This window comes from Pleurodeles waltl, chromosome 5 (genome assembly GCF_031143425.1).
Source record: "Pleurodeles waltl isolate 20211129_DDA chromosome 5, aPleWal1.hap1.20221129, whole genome shotgun sequence".
Classification (NCBI taxonomy): Eukaryota; Metazoa; Chordata; class Amphibia; order Caudata; family Salamandridae; genus Pleurodeles; species Pleurodeles waltl.
Window position 1 is genome coordinate 696,473,616 of NC_090444.1, and position 13,040 is coordinate 696,486,655.

Consider the following 13,040-nt stretch of genomic DNA (forward strand, 5'->3'; position numbering starts at 1 on the left):
CAGCCCCCAGAAGAAGAATTTTCACTAAAAGCTTATGATCAGTTCATTGTATGAATTTGATTCCCCACAAATAAGTCCGGAAATATTCAGCTTCCCATGCTGCTGCAAGCCCCTCCCTTTTAATAACTAAGTAATTTCTTTCAGAGATGGCCAAAGTTTTAGAGGCAAATGCCACTGTTTTTTTCCTGTTCACAATGGACTTGAGAGAATAGTACTGGCATCAACCATAAAAATTGATTTCAATTTAGTTTTTAATGGTGTTAGGATTCCTGCATTGCAAATTTCCACCTTTATGTATTCAAAACATTACTGTTGCTTGTTTCCACACACAAAATTGTTACTTTACTTTAATAATAACCTCAAATATTCTGTTTTATCTGAGAAACTCTGAACAAATTTGGAATAACAGTTGATCAACCCTGAAAAGGATCTCAGATTGTCTTTATCCTTTGGTGCTGGAGCTAAACTTATAGCATCTTATACATTCTCTATGGGTTTTACTCCATGTGCTGTAATGTTATATTCTAGATACTCCACTTAATCTACCAAATATTTACACTTGTCACGTCTGAGGGACACACCAGCTTCATTTAATCTATGGAAGGCTTGTCTAAGTACTATGGCGGTCATTCTGACTTTGGCGGGCGGCGGAGGCCGCCCGCCAAAGTCCCGCCGTCAGAATACCGCTGCGCGGTCAAAAGACCGCCGCGGTAATTCTGAGTTTCCCGCTGGGCTGGCGGGCGACCGCCAGAAGGCCGCCCGCCAGCCCAGTGGGAAACCCCCTTCCATGAGGATGCCGGCTCCGAATGGAGCCGGCGGAGTGGAAGGGGTGCGACGGGTGCAGTTGCACCCGTCGCGATTTTCAGTGTCTGCTTGGCAGACACTGAAAATCTTAGTGGGGCCCTGTTAGGGGGCCCCTACAGTGCCCATGCCATTGGCATGGGCACTGCAGGGGCCCCCAGGGGCCCCAAGACACCCGTTACCGCCAGCCAGGTTCTGGCGGTCAAAACCCCAAGAACCAGGCTGGCGGTAAGGGGGTCGGAATCCCCATGGCGGCGCTGCCTGCAGCGCCGCCATGGAGGATTCCCCAGGGCAGCGGGAAACCGGCGGGACACTGTTGGCGGTGCATCCGCGGTCCCCGGCCCTGGCGGTAGTCAACCGCCAGGGTCGGAATGACCCCCTATGTTATGTTGTTGTCCCGAATCACCAAAAACTAAGATATCATCTTGGAAGTACAAAATGTTGTTCTTTCCTTTGAATATCTCACTCATCATCCTTTGGAACACACTCACAGCCGAACATAACCCAAAAGGCATACGGGTGAACTGAAACATGTCTTTCACTGTGATAAAGGCTGTTAAGGGCTTGGATTCCTCATGCAGTTTAATTTGATGGTAGGCGTCTTTTAAATCCAATTTGGAAACATATTTTCCCCCACCCAAGGTCAAAATCAGTTTGTTTATGTTCGGCAACGGGTATGAGTCCATTACCACATTCTGGTTCAATGACCTGAGGTAACTGCAAAATCTATACATCCCACCAGCCTTTTCAGTAAAAACTACTGGTGATATCCACCTAGACATCTCTATTGAATCAACCATGCCACCATCAATCATTTCTTTTAACAGTTCTTTCACAGCATCCCAAGCCACTAAAGGAACCCTCCTCAATTTATGCTGCACTGGTATTGCATCTGGCTTTAACACTATTTTGTGGACATATCCATTCAAATGCCCCTAGTTTTCCCTAAACACCTCTTCTGCCTACTTTAAAACATCTGACAGTGCAGTGTCCTTCGCCATCGTTACTTGGTTAAGTGCTCTTGTGCTTACTACAATGTTGAGGTCATATTGATGCATCCACTCTAATATAGCTAGACATTCTTCAGTTACATATATTTTACCACAAGTATTTCTCCCACCAAATTCAATGGTCGCTTCCATGTATCCCACCAAGGTAATTCTTTCACCTTGATAACCTCCTGGGTTGATGTCCTTGGGGAACAACTTAAAAGTTAACCACAATTTAACTTAACAAACATTTCTTTGGGAATATTGGTGTACATAGAACCTGGGTCTATCATGAGTTCCACCATTTTGCTATTGTTCACAAAGTTAGCCAATGGACTTTTTTCTCTTCCTTGTTCATCTTCCTTATCTCTCACGCAAAGGATTCTATCAATCCCATGCATTTGCTCCATTTCATTGGTGTCATCATCTACAGTGGCTACTCTAGTTTTACTCTCTTGTCTACACACACATGCAGAGTGCCCTTTACATCCACACTTTTGACAAGTCTTATTGATGGCTATACATTTCGAGTATTCTGCAGTATGAAAGCTGCTACCACAACGATAACACCATTTATGCTTTTGTTTGAATTTCAAGAAATTCTTATTGGTTTTAAGGACAGCTCCCACCTCCGATTCAGCTTTCCTAATACTTGTAGCTATAAACACTCTATTACTGTTCTATTTTTCCATTTCTCTCATACAACGTTCACATTGTTTTTTGCAATATCAATAGCATCTTCAAGAGATGAATTCTTGACCGGCCAAAGTCACTCTTTAATTTTTCTACTTTTACAATGTACAATAAGTTGGTCACATACTAACTCATCAGTCATAGCATCACATTTACAGTTTAAAGATAACTTCCTTAGTTTGGAAACAAAGTCATCAAATGTTTCACTCTCACTTTGCAAGTGAGTATAACATTTATATCTGTTTATCACTATATTTATCTCCTTCGCAAATCTGAGTTCCAGACATCTCATCACTTCCAGATAAACATCTTCGGTTGGATCCCCAATACTTGCTGTAGCCAATGGTAAGTATTTAAAAATGTGATGACCTTCTTCACCTAAAGTATGGAGAAGCAGAGCTTTTTTTTCTTGTCACACTAAGTTCTTGACCTCCTAATGCTTCAACATAAGTTTCAAACATGCATATCCAATCTTCCCATTCCATAGAGAATGACCCTGGTTGGCCTAAAAATATTGGGGGTGATTTAATGGCATTAAGAGATTGCATATTGCTGATAAATAAGTAGCAGTGTGTGAGAATGCTGACCTATATTCAAGTATTTATACTCAATACTGCCAATGATATTATTGTGTGTCACTGTAGAAAGAGTGAAACAAATATTCGAATTCCAGTTTTTGAAGTAAGTTGAGTGTGCATATCACTGTTTACACATAACACGCAGTATGACTGAGTACTCCCAAGTTGGTGCGCATATCACCACAATAAATTAAGTGTGCGTATTAGTGTTTACACGTAATACGCAAAATGATTAAGTACTCCCCAGTTCACCGTAGTACATGAATTACTGATGCACCTGGTATGAAGTCACTGGTCATTGTGGGATACTAATAATTCAGTATGCACTTGTATTGAAATAAGTTCAGTGGGTATATCACTGTTTCAAGTGTGATACGCAAGTTACACAATGTTAGTTGGTGTGCGTATCACCGCTATTGTTCCAGTAAAAAATGGCGGGTACGCACGTCGTGTGGACGTCTTTAACGTAATGACACATGCCCTTTGAATACGCTGACAGTGCACTCCACTGTATCCCTGAATCTGAAGGTTCGTTCGGTGCAACATGTATGCGCGTGCTCGAAAAAACAAAAATTGCCGCTCAGATTAACTCACATAGGAGAAAAAAATTATTCATACAGTACCATGTGCGACGATCAAATGCTTCACAATTCGGAAAACAGCTACTGTCCTAGTCCTTACTCCTTTGCTATCACACGAAGATGCAATGACAGGTTCCGGGCCACCTCGAATGGTTGCATCGACTGACCGGCACAACTCGTCGCCAAATCTTGAGATTCACAACAAAGGTAAGAAGAAGAATGTGAATTTATTGTAATAAGCACCTTGCAACCAGAGTGTGGCTATCCCTCAACCAGTCAGCTACTAACTGACATCCTCAAAATGCTAGCTCTGTGGCTGGGACTTGGAGTACTCCAGCACTCTAAGTTCCAGATACAGTTCACAGCAGCAGACAAATGGCAAAACCTCTGAGAGTCCTTAACCTGTCGGTTCATCAGAGGTGCATATCAGCTGCGGAGAAGGAGTAGTCCGCCTGACTCTAAATGAGGTGGGGGATCTTCAGTAGGTCCAAAAGTTTACTCTGTCACCATTGTGATGGAGTAACCTTTCCACTGCAATCTAAATCAGGCCCATACTGTTTGTGATTTAGAGCTTTTAGTCACGACATGTATTTTAAAACAATGCTTGTGAAGCTCAGAGATGGTGGCATTTCTGTTGGTCATGGTATTAGCACTTCTGCTGTATAAAAATGATAACATTGTATTAATCACATGTATCTGAAGGAATGAGTGCAGTGGCAATAGAGAATTTGAGCTATTGTTCTGAATTAGTCACAGAGCAGTGTAGAGTGGAGCTTCCATTCATCAATTTAGGGCATTTTTGCGGTCAGGGAGATTAACGTTTTTGCTCTAATTGTTGTAGATGGTGCTGGGTACAGCTCAGCTCCATAAACACTCAAAAGTCCATGGCATCTCGATCCAATTGTTCAGACAGTCACAATTAGAAAAACACATGTGCTCGCTAGGGTTGATCATAGTGGATAGAGGTTTGTACTTCACAGCCTGGAATAGGTTCCTGCTCAAAGGCAGTGTAAGTCACTGATCACTGCAGATCATTCAAAATAACCAGATCATTTCAAAGTGTCAATAAGCAGTACAAATACTGTTCATTGTTTTTGTAGATGTTTTTTATTGATGTTATACAGTAAAACAGGCATACAACAATTTTGTAATGACAAGAAATGTACATTGTGTTGGAATGAATCAGTAGAAATACCATCTGCACGGAGGAGGATTAGAGCCATCTAGTGAAGAGTTATCAACCTCAAACTAATTGTGGCAAACTGGGAACGTTACCTCTAAATACGAAGGGTAGGAGGTGCCTGGAGAACCCAAGATACCTGCATTGTTGTATATGTTGCTTGGGAAGTGGGAATGTGAGCCTGTTGGCGCATTAGGACTAGGGTGTGACAAGTGAGAAACCCATAAATAGTGAGGAAATATGCCCGGATGACTCGTGACTGTGGCCCAGGCCCGAAGACGCAAGAAGAGTGTGACACGCTACACCACCACCCGAGGGCTATCATTACAGCAGTGAGTGCTCTAGTGTCGAGTGGCAGTGCCCTGAGGGGTGTATTGAAAGGTGGAGAAGGACATGCCCCTGGTGGGGAGAGCCGGCCCGACAGGGGGGACTGTAACAGCACCTGGGAAAAGTCAAAGAAGTGGTGCTTTGGATCTAGTCCTTGGGGTACACAACCAGATCTAGTGCCCCAAGTGAGCCCCCTGATACCCACCATCCGATTGGAGGCCTAATAAACTATACAAGCAGAGAGACCCCTCGGGTCCCTGCGGCACCGGGATCATCTAGGGACCTCTTGGCAGACTGGTGCTGCAAATAAGGTTTGGACACACAGAGAGGGAGTTGAACAGGTGTTCATCCTTACAATCACACTCCACGCTGTGGAGACGACTGAATGGAACTGCGGAGTGGACGAGGAGGGTGGGGGTGCCTCTGTTCCCCTGTCACCAGAGGCCTGCAGGTAACTCCGACATATTGGGACTCATTCTTTCAGCTAACCAGTAAAACTGAGCCACTTTGTGCTACCCCAGTACTGGTCCCACTTTCTACGGCAGGAGAAGGCAAAGAAGACAGCAACACTGTGGGCCAGTCCACTCGTGCCACGGCAGCGCTAATCAACAAGTACTTGGGCACAACGGGATGCTCTGCCCCGCTCGCACAGGCTTCTAGAGCCGGGAGTGACACTACACCCTACCAGTCCCCCGCGTGTCCATCTGCACAGACAAACCTGACATGACACCCTTTATTTGACTTCCTCTCATTCCATGGCCTGATGGATGTGTGGTGAGCCCTTCACTCCACAGAGAAACACTTTACATTTCACTCTGCAGCACACAACAGACTCTCACACATTGATTATTTTCTCTTACCACTGTGTCAAGTACTTTGGGTGCGAGAACTCAATCATCTATCACAGGGCATCTCAGACCATTCCCCCTTGTGCATGTTCTACGTTTGCAGGAAGAGCTGCGGTCGCAGACCTATTGTACTGAACCCCTGGTATCTTAAGGTACCGAAAATCAGAGACATGCAACCGAAAGCAACAGAGTGCAAGTTTGAGGCAAATGGAGCCTCGGTAGACTCTGCACAAACAGTGTGGGAGGCATATAAGGACGTCATTAAGGGAGTGGGTCTCTCAGCGATCATAGAGCAAAAGAAGGAAAAATGGGCAAATATGGAAACTCTTGAACGGGAGATTATGGATCTTGAAAGAGCCCCATGGAACAAAAAGGAACAGATATAGCCCGTTCACTCACTCTCAAGCAGCAAGAATACCGAGATGTAGGGCAGGAAGTAGCTAGGGCCTAGCACAGGGCAGCACAGCACTGCCTCTACAAAGCTGGTGACAATATTGTTCTACCAAGGCACACCACAGTAGTCATAAAAGTCTATTCCTTGTTCTGTTGTAGCCATCACAGTTCCAACTCTACGTAAGTGTATGGGAGAGATTTTCATTCATCCAAACAATTCAGAGAAGTAACAGCCATCATGAGTCCAGAGATACAACAGCCAACACGTGTTTCATCAACAAGACTTTTTCAAGGCCCAAGCATAGGTACAGCCTAATATCCCCAAAGTTTTGTTGCGAGGGACAAAAGTTTCAGGACAAACAAAGATTTTGAAATGTGATTGTCAAGTCCACAAAAATGATGTGATATAGCCAGTAGGCACGGACATGATAAGTCGTTTAGCAGTTGTAACACGATGAGCAAAGAAATATGATCAAATAATTTGCATCATTATGCCCCATAATTTGCTTTGTCTTGCCACATAATTTAGTTAAGCCTGCCACATAATTTAGTGCTCTCCTACCGCACAATTCCAGTGGTCCTGACCAGAGAGTCTGAAAGAGGCCTGAAACAGCAGCTTTCAATCCCTACGGCCCTGGCCTGAATTCAGACCAGGGCCGTAGGAAGCGTAAGAAAGCTGCAGTTTCAGGTCTCTTGTGTACCAGCGTGTCCCGTATGCGGTACACAAAGGACAGGCCAGTGCACAAGAGGCCTGAAACAGCAGCTTTCACTGCCTACGGCCCTCTCCTGAATGTGCCAGATCTCAGGAGTGCTAAGCAGGGTCGGGCCTGGCTAACGTGCCCTCCCTTGCTTAGTATGTCTAAGATCGGGCGCATTCAGGAGAGAGGGACACTAAACAGCACACAGAACTCTGCCTCCTAAGAATTCCACACAGTTATTTTATCAACTACACGGAATCCCGCGCTGGAACTCCGTCAAGTCTGCCCAGGCCTAGTTTTGTATACAGGGTGCAAAACTAGGTCAAATGCATTGAAGGATGGCTGTCTTGTACTCTTCATGAGCAAGATGCCCCTTCACAACACATACTATGAGAATCACTTACTACTGAGTCATAGTAGACGGCAACATGGGAGCAGTAGACATAGTCTCAGATTTTAGACACACAATTTGAGGGCATGTTGAGGACCAGCAGCTTCCCATGCTCTCTGACCATCTACTCATGCCTGTGTTGTCCACAATGGCGGGCACACAGTATGAATTCAACTACCCCAAATACTGTCCAGACCCAATTCATTTTTCCTACCCACAACAAATTATACCTTTGCTGCTTCCGGTCTGTCTTCTGGGCATGTCAACGTGAGTCATAAGTGCAACAGGCATGAAGGGTTGAAAGTTTGAACTGGGAGACCAGTGACTTCTGTGCCTTTCAAAAAGGATCAATGCAGACTGTTTCTGCTCATATACAGAAGGATCTGTGCCAGCATATCAGTGTGTGCTTGTAGGAGGCTGGCCTGGCTTGTAGTGGGTACCAAGGGGTACTTACACTCTGCACCAGGTCCAGTTATCCCTTATCAGTGTAGAAGAGGTATTTCTAGCAGCTTAGGCTGATAGAAGGTAGCTATAGCAGAGCAGCTTAGGCTAAACTAGGAGACATGCAAAGCTCCTACTATACCACTGGTGCCATATGCACAATATCATAAGAAAACACAATACACAGATATACTAAAAATAAAGGTACTTTATTTTAATGACAATATGCCAAAAGTATCTCAGTGAGTACCCTCAGTATGAGGATGCCAAATATACACAAGATATATGTACACAATACCAAAAATATGCAGTAATAGCAAAAGGAAGTAATGCAAGCAGTGTAAAGTTACAATAGATTGCAATAGGAGCACATAGGTATAGGGGCAACACAAACCATATACTCCAAAAGTGGAATGCGGACCACGAATGGACCCCAAACCTATGTGAGCTTGTAGAGGGTCGCTGGGACTGTAAGAAAACAGTGAGGGTTAGAAAAATAGCCCACCCCAAGACCCTGTAATGTAGGTGTAAACTGCACCTACAACCCCCAGAGAGCACAGAAGTCGTGATAGGGGAAATCTGCAAGGAAAACCAACACCAGCAATCTAACAACAGTGGATTTCCAGACCTGAGTACCTGTAAGACAAGAGGACCAAGTCCAAGAGTCGCGACAGTGTCGAGAGTGGGCAGGAGCCCAGGAAATGCCAGCTGAGGGTGCAAGGAAGCTGCCACTGGATGGAAGAAGCTTGGTGTTTTGCAAGAACGAAGAGGACTAGGACTTTCCCCTTTGGAGGATAGATGTCCCACGTCGTGAAGAAGCTTGCAGAGGTGTTCCCACACAGAAAGACCGCAAAAAAGCCTTGCTAGCTGTAAAGGTCGCGGTTAGGGTTTTTGGATGCTGCTGTGGCCCAGGAGGGACCAGGATGTCGCCACTTGGATGAGGAGACAGAGGGGGCACCCAGCAAGTCAGGGAGCCCTATAGAAGCAGGCAGCACCTGCAGAAGTACTGGAACAGGCACTTAGAAGAGGAGTGAACCAGAGTCCACCCGAAGTCACAAAAGGGAGTCCCACGACGCCGGAGGACAACTCAGAAGGTTGTGCACTGCAGGTTAGAGTGTCGGGGACCCAGGCTTGGCTGTGCATGAAGGAAATCCTGGAAGAGTGCACAGGAGCCGGAGCAGCTGCAAATCACGCAGTACCCAGCAATGCAGACTAGCGTGGGGAGGCAAGGACGTACCTCCACCAAACTTGGACTGAAGAGTCACTGGACTGTGGGAGTCACTTGGACAGAGTTGCTGAGTTCCAGGGACCACGCTCGTCGTGCTGAGAGGGGACCCGGAGGACCGGTAATGCAGTCTTTTGTTGCCTGCGGTTGCAGGGGGAAGATTCCGTCGACCCACGGGAGATTTCTTCAGAGCTCCTGGTGCAAGAAGGAGGCAGGCTACCCCCAGAGCATGCACCACCAGGAAACAGGCGAGAAAGCTGGCAGGATGAAGCGATACAAGGTTGCAGTAGTCGTCTTTGCTACTTTGTTGTGGTTATGCAGGCGTCCTGAGTAGTCAGCGGTCGATCCTTTGGCAGAAGGTGAAGTATCTGAAGAATTCCCCAAAGCAGAGACCCTAAATAGCCAGAAAAGGAGGTTTGGCTACCTAGGAAGGAGGATAGGCTAGTAACACAGGTAAGAGCCTATAAGAAGGAGTCTCTGACGTCACCGGCCACTCAGAGCAGTCCAGTGTGCCAGCAACACCTCTGTTTCCAAGATGGCAGAGGTCTGGGGCACACTGGAGGAGCTCTGGGCACCTCCCCTGGGAGGTGCAGGTCAGGGGGGTGGTCACTCCCCTTTCCTTTGTCCAGTTTCACCCCAGAGCAGGGCTGGGGGATCCCTAAACCGGTGTAGACCGGCTTATGCAGAGATGGGTAGCATCTGTGCCCATCAAAGCATTAACAGAGGCTGGGGGAGGCTACTCCTCCCCAGCCATCACACCTATTTCCAAAGGGAGAGTGTGTCACACCCTCTCTCAGAGGAAATCCTTTGTTCTGCCTTCCTGGGCCAGGGCTGCCTGGACCCCAGGGGGACAGAAACCTGTCTGAGGGGTTGGCAGCAGCAGCAGCTGCAGTGCAAACCCTGAAAAGGCAGTTTGGCAGTACCCGGGTTCTGTGCTAGAGACCCGGGGATCATGGAATTGTCAACCCAATGCCAGAATGGCATTGGGTTGACAATTCCATGATCTTAGACATGTTACATGGCCATGTTCTGAGTTACCATTGTGACGCTATACATAGGTAGTGACCTATGTATAGTGCACGCGTGAAATGGTGTCCCCGCACTCACAAAGTCCGGGGAATTTGCCCTGAACAATGTGGGGGCACCTTGGCTAGTGCCAGGGTGCCCACACACTAAGTAACTTTGCACCCAACCTTCACCAGGTGCAGGTTAGACATATAGGTGACTTATAAGTTACTTAAGTGCAGTGGTAAATGGCTGTGAAATAACGTGGACGTTATTTCACTCAGGCTGCACTGGCAGGCCTGTGTAAGAATTGTCAGATCTCCCTATGGGTGGCAAAAGAAATGCTGCAGCCCATAGGGATCTACTGGAACCCCAATACCCTGGGTACCTCAGTACCATGTACTAGGGAATTATAAGGGTGGTCCAGTATGCCAATGTGAATTGGTGAAATTGGTCCCTAGCCTGTTAGTGACAATTTGGAAAGCAGAGAGAGCATAACCACTGAGGTTCTAGTTAGCAGAGCCTCAGTGAGACAGTTAGGCATCACACAGGGAACACATACAAATAGGCCACACATTTATGGGCACTGGGGTCCTGGCTAGCAGGGTCCCAGTGACACATAACAAACATACTGACAACATAGGGTTTTCACTATGAGCACTGGGTCCTGGCTAGCAGGATCCCAGTGAGACAGTGAAAACACCCTGACATATACTCACAAACAGGCCAAAAGTGGGGGTAACAAGGCTAGAAAGAGGTTACTTTCTCACAGTGCTCACTGTAATAAAACTATTGCAGATGTGTGAAATATACTGGAGAATAAGAGAACATGAGTCTGTATTTCTACAACAAATCAGCTGTAGATTATCTCCTGATGTGGACTTCTTTGCCTGTCGATTCTATCCCCACCATAAACAGATTGACAGTACAGAGGAAATACTCCCTTTATCATAAGGACTAATACTTCAGACACTGAATGGCGGCCTTGGCAGATGATCCTGTGAAACCCTACTTGTGTATTCCTATGTATTCTAAAGATATATTCCTATTTTTAACAGTATTGATGAGCCAATTTGCTTCACCCTTAAAGAAACACTTAGGGCCACTGAGGTTATGTAGCCGGGGAAGGCACCAGGCCCTGACAAAGTTCCTGGTCACTTTTTACATTGTGAGCCCTCTATTTGGATCCCCTACGTAAATACACTATTTAATGGGAGACTGACAGGTGAAAAATTCCTGATTCATCCCAGTATACAAAAAGGTTGACAGAAATGTTCCTAGTAATTATCTGCCCATCACCCTCATAGATGACTTCCGGAAGGTTTTCTGCCATCAAGTTCTGGCTATATTACTGAACTTGATCAATGAGGCTTCCATTCTGTCCCCATTACTGGCAGGTTTTCGAACCAAGGTGAGCACGATACATCAAATGTTTTGCTTTTATATTATTTTTTCAAAATATTAAAGGCTTTTCAAGGATCATTTGCATATGGCTTTTGGGGGTTTTAAGGCAGCCTTCGATGTTGTCGCTAGGCAGCATCTGTGGTCCACTCTAGCATCTATGGGGATAGATCATGCATTAATAAATATACTTATAAGATTACACGACAATACCTTTGTGCAAGTCAGATGGAGGCTAGGGGGTGAACTGACCGATCATATATCCGTAGAGAGTGAGGTATTCCATGGGCGTGTACTTGCACCAATACTGTTTCCATTGTACATAAACAATGTAGTTAAACACTTATGTGATTGTGTTCATGATTCCCCAAGGTTAGGCAGGAGTTCTATCCCTGCGTTGGACTTTGCAGACGATACTCTGCTTCTCTCAAGAATTCCTTCTGGGCTCCAAAATCTGCTGAATAAATTCACTGATTTCGGTGACATCCGTGTGTTGGAAGTGAATACTCTAAATCTAAGATAATAGTATTTAAACTCCACATATCTTGCAGAGGTGGGTTCTTAATGAAGGAGCCTACTCTGCAGGTGGTTGAGAAAATGAGATTATCTGGCGATCAGAATCGATAAATTTAAAGCATGAAAATCCCACCTTCAAAAAGTGAATTAACAATATTACACACTGCATCAGCAATCGCAAAGAGGTTTAGGCTACTACTCCCATTCAGTTCCCCCAGCCATTGAAGTTTACAGGGCAAAAGCCCAGGCTGCAGCACTGTATGGTGCAGGAATTTGGGGGACTGTAAACACCCAAGTCTTAATTTCAAAAGAACACAGCTTCTTTAGATCCTTGTTCAGTTTAACACGAGGCATTCCTATTCCTTTTAATCTTTGAAACTGGTCTCAAAAGGGTTGGTAGCATGGCAATGCTGAAACCCATTTCATGTTGAGCCAGGCTGTTGTCCACTCCAGAATGCCATCATTATAGGTTGGCAGCTGTGGAGGTTTTGATTCTGAGTAAGACACATCTTCCATCCTGGTCTGAGTACGTCAAATTCCTTCTCAATGGCCTAGGCCTGGGTTTATTGAAACAACACTACATAATCAACTCTGGTACCAAGGCCCCTATAAAACACGCCTTCTGGAATAGTAACATAATTGGATACCATTGTAAGGCCAAATCCAAGGGTCTGGTGAATGTGTTCCTATCCATAAATCCTATGCCCTCAAAGGGACAGTACATGGATATGATCCAACCATCCATGGTTCTCAAGTTGTTTATCAAATTCAGAATGTGTACACTATTAGTTAATAAATTTACAAACAGCTGGAAAACTCATTGTTCTGAACCACCAGTATGTGTACTTTGTAATTAAAGAATCGAGGATGATGAACACGTGCTATTTTTTGCCCTGTGTATGATAGACCCAGGTGGTCTTGGATTAAGCCACTCGGCACTTCTGTTGGTGTGAGCCATTATAAGGAGGCTTAT

The 13,040-nt window shown here is 45.4% G+C and overlaps 1 protein-coding gene across 5 annotated transcripts in view; it reads right to left on the minus strand.

Moving 5' to 3' along the window:
- Nucleotides 1-13,040, minus strand: part of IPCEF1 (interaction protein for cytohesin exchange factors 1) — a 402,674-nt gene that overhangs the window by 180,653 nt on the left and 208,981 nt on the right. The gene's annotated exons all lie outside the window — the stretch shown is intronic.